The sequence below is a fragment of the Silene latifolia genome, chromosome 1, assembly GCF_048544455.1.
Source record: "Silene latifolia isolate original U9 population chromosome 1, ASM4854445v1, whole genome shotgun sequence".
NCBI lineage: Eukaryota > Viridiplantae > Streptophyta > Magnoliopsida > Caryophyllales > Caryophyllaceae > Silene > Silene latifolia.
Window position 1 is genome coordinate 106,276,042 of NC_133526.1, and position 4,594 is coordinate 106,280,635.

The 4,594-nt window shown below is 36.7% G+C and overlaps 1 non-coding gene across 1 annotated transcript; it reads right to left on the bottom strand.

The window, feature by feature from the left end:
- Positions 1-3,805: 3,805 nt before the first annotated feature.
- LOC141619324 (small nucleolar RNA R71) lies at positions 3,806-3,912 on the bottom strand. The gene has a single exon (XR_012531663.1). It is a non-coding gene; the product is annotated as a small nucleolar RNA R71 (small nucleolar RNA).
- Between the last annotated feature and the right edge of the window lie 682 nt (positions 3,913-4,594).

A 4,594-nucleotide genomic window follows, 5' to 3' on the forward strand; every position in this document is an offset into this window, starting at 1 on the left:
CCATTACACCCTTAGTGGTGACACTATTGGTGTTTCAACAAGGAGTGAGGATTTTTAGTTACTGCTTTTTGGTCATTGTCAGTTGACTAAATTTTGTTGTTGTTATTGTTGTTGATGCTGTACATCACTTTGCAACATTAGGTCGACAAATTTCGGAGTTTCGTCCAATTCACTTATGGGATATGGTTGATAATGTTGCCTCGACTTTATTAGATACCTCTTGGTAGTTGATACTGCTTTGGTAGTAATAATGTTGTACTCCCCCTCGCCAAATCTGAAAGATTTTATATTGTTTTTTAATATTAGAGAGTTAACTACTACTCCCTCTGTCGCAGTCAATTTTTTATCTTTTGTATTTTTCGTGAAAGATAAATAATAAAAGTAAACAAATGATTCAAGCAGAGTGAATACAATGTTGCGTCTGATAGTAATGTTTTAATGCAACTTCAGTTAAGATATCTCCTCTTTTACTTATATTATCCTTCATGAAGGGAAATATTTCATCCAATTTACCGGTGGTCCGGTGGAGAGAGCAGGAATTTTCTGTTCCTAAACCATATCAAGGAAAGTAAATGTGTACTTTAACGATTGAAATTACTTTTGGAATGTTTTCCCTTATTACTGAGATTCTGGTAATCGATCTTATGGTTGCGGTATCAATCATAATAACTCTACTGAGTTAAGGACAGTAACCAAAAAGCGAGGCTAAACATAAGTCGAAGCGGGAAATTTGTTGGAAAAGCAAAGCTTTTCATACTACTGCAAAGAAATATGAAGGTATCTTATTGCTGTTGGTGATTTGTTCTAGTGACATGTGATTGATAACTCCAGGAATGTGTAATTCTTTTTTCATGTTTTTTGTGTTCTGATTTCTGCCTTGACCCTTGAACGATGACAAGATTACAAATACAGTTAAGATTTTAACTTTTGACGTGTGTTTTTGTTTACCAGTTACCAGATACCTGGTTAGTCTCCCGACTTTTTAAAGAATCGTCAATTTCACTGTCTTTCTTTCTTGTAGTTTGCTGACTTATGACATTCCCATCTCAATTTACCTGATCGTCTTTGAGGCAGTAGCATTTTGACAAGTATATTGGTTCCTTTCTATGCTCTGCCGATGTTCTTATAGCCATAAAAGGTCATTTAGAACCGCCTGTGTAGGGGTTTTTCCTACTAGTGACATACAGTCATACAATTATCGTCGTTTGTGTTGGATTTGAGTTTCTGTGCTTTTAAGCAAACGTAAGTAGCTTTTTTGTTTGTTTTATTTATAGAACTGGTGAATCGCAGGGTTTTGCATTCTTTGAACCCATTCTCGTCAATTGAAAATTTTAATGTCCTCAACAACCAATGGATTACAAGTGTGGTTATTATGTCATGAAGTGGATGTATAACATAACTTTTTACTTTTCGAGTAAAAAAGAAGAAGAATTTGTGAAGGTGTGTCTTATTTCCGTTCTTGGTATGATTTATTTATCTAGTTGTTGATTTATATTCTTACTAATTGAGCTATTTGTTAACTATAGCTTATGGAGGAATCAAGCATGTCAAGTGGCGATATTTATGAGATCAAAGAAGAGTGGGCTACCAAATGTTTAGAGAACTTGTAGATTAGTTTATCAACTAAGGCGCGTGTTATTCATACACTTGATACATCAAAATTGGTAATAATGATATTGATGTTATTTTTATGTTGGATGTGATGCGAGATTGATCGATGTAAGTTTGTTGGTGGACTTGTGGTAGTGTTAAGGAGTAATATAAATGTGGTTACATTTCTTTTGACAGGTCTCATTTTATTCATATAATATTTGGAATTATGAAATTTATGGGGAGGTGTTGCTGAAATTTCCGTAGAAAATTAATTATTATTTTTAAAAAAATATGAATAATTTTTACGACGGTTCCTTTAGAAACGACGTGAAAAAAGAAAATATTTCAAAAATATTTCGCCTTTAATGGCGGTTCTTTGTTAAACAACCGACGTTATAATTACCTTTAATGGCGGTTGTGTAACAACAACCGTCGTTATGCTTATCTTTTACAACGGTTCTTTTAAAACAACCGTCGTTGTGCTTACCTATAGAGGTGCAATGCGATATTATTTAAATATCTATGGTGGCGGTTTTTCAAACAATAACCGCCACTATATATGAGTTACAGTGGCGGTTCTTGTGTAGGAACCGTTGTTTTATTTAAGCTTATAATGGCGGTTTTATTTAAAAACCGCCACAATAAGTAAGCTATTGTGGCGGTTGTACAAACGCCGCAAAGTATAAACAACCCCGTGATATACGGCGCACCCAAAATTTCTTAAAACCGCCACAAAAAAGCCATTTATGACCGCCACTACAGGGGGGTTTTTCTACTAGTGTTTCCTTAGCTAGGGTTAATGGGTAATTAGGGGAAACCAATATGGGGAATGATTCATGCTTAAATTAACATGTTTTCATAGTTTATTTGCTTGCTTGTTGTGATCTCAACTTATGCCCATGTTATGTTTGATGAAATACGAGCCTATGAATCCTTGCATTTTTTACCCATCACCTATCTTTTCAATGAGACTTGTAAGACATAAACCAACTCGAGTCTCATTAGACCATGCATATAGTAGAGTAGGGAAGATTAAGTCGACTTGTAGGTGTTGTACAATCTAATCGATTCGGCTCCGGGACCCAAACTTTCCTAGGATTGTAACACATAAACTAACTCTATCCATCACAACAATAATTGCTTGCTTATAATTTGAGAATATGTTTGTATGATCAATTCCCATGAATCCCCTATGACCCCATGACACCCTAGTGCCTTTTATCAATTGTTTACATCCCTTTTTAATCATCTTGCTTGTTTACTTTCATTGTTATTTAGTTTAGTGATCTTCTACTTCAAACCCCAAATCGTGACACCCTTAGACACCGCTAGTTGCAATTGAAAATCTCATCTCAGTTCCCGTCCCTTGGGATCCGACCTTTACTTTCCTCTTTACTAATTGTAGAGTTGTTTGTGGAGTTATAAATTGTGTTTTGGTCTAGGTGCTCCTAACGACAAGTACCGAAAACTAAACCTCCTCGAGAGTCCGACCAAAAATGGCGCCATTGCCGGGGACGGTGTTAACTTGATTTAGATTTTCTTATATTGTTATTAGTTGTGTCTTTCTTTGCCTTGGGGAAGTAAAACTCCTCAAGGTTTGTTCTAATTATTTTCGAGTTGTTTGATATTTTGCATGTCTAGAAGATCACAAGGTAACTTGTTACCCTTTGATCACGAAATTGAAAGGACTTTGACAACCAATAGAAGACTTGCTAGGAGAACTTTGAGAGGTATTGGTGAGGTTGTAGATATTCAACCAAACACTATTGAATTCATCAACCCTTTTGCAAGAGAAGGTGAGGAGAACCCAACACAAAATACAACACAAAATCAACCCACAATGCCTAAATTTTCATCACATTCCGTACCAACCGAGGAGAACCTACCCAATGGTACTCCCACACCACAACACTTAACCGGAAATTTTATTGCCAAATCCGCATTTATCCAATTAGTCGAAAGAAGCCAATTTGGGGGGATGCCTAGTGAAGACCCTCACTCTCATATGGAGACTTTTTGCAACTATTGTGATGCAATTTCTCAAACCGGTGTAACTCAAGACCAAATTCGATGGGTCTTATTTCCTTTTTCTCTAATTGGCACCGCAAAACAATGCTTGAAAGGCCTTGATAAGGCTACTCTCGGAATTGATTCTTGGAAGAAATTAGCTCTAGCTTTCTACAAAAAGTTCTATCCACCGGAAATGACTAACATGCTAAGAGCTCAAATTACGGGCTTTAAGCAAAGAGATGAAGAATCTTTGTATGAAGCTTGGGACTGATTCAAAGGAATTTGCCGCTCATGTCCTCACCATGGACTTAGCGAGTGGTTCTTGGTACAACAATTTTGGAACGGTCTTTATGAAGATTCAAGAAACATTCTCAACATGGGATCAAATGGAATGTTCACAGAAGTTGATGACAATCAAACTTGGAACAAAATTGAGGAAATGACGGTCCATAACTCACAATATAGTAGGCCTCGCAAGGCTACTAGAGGAGGAAAGCATGAAGTGGACTCTATTACTCAATTGGGTGCTAAACTTAGTGCTCACATTGATACCATCAACTTGAAGTTTGAAAAAGCTATGGCTAGGCTTGAAGAAGCCTCAAAATCACCAAAGCATCATGTCAATGCCATGACGGCATCTTCATCAATCCCAAGTGGGATATGTGAGAATTGTGGAACTTTGGGACATGACCAAAGTGAATGTAGGGGAACAAATGAACAAGTGAATGCTTTTCAAGCATACAAGAGTGGTACCCCTTATTCAAACTATTACAATGAGAACACCAAATTCCACCCAAATCTCTCATACAAAAGCCAAAATGTTCAAAACCCTCAACCAACATACACCCCACCTCCCTTGAGAAACCAAAATCAAAGACCCTTTTACAACCAAAACCAAGGTTACCAAAATCAAACTCCATACAATCAACAAAATGACCAAGGTTTTGATGTTCAAAAAGCGGTCCTCCAAATGCAAAAGAATCAACAAGAG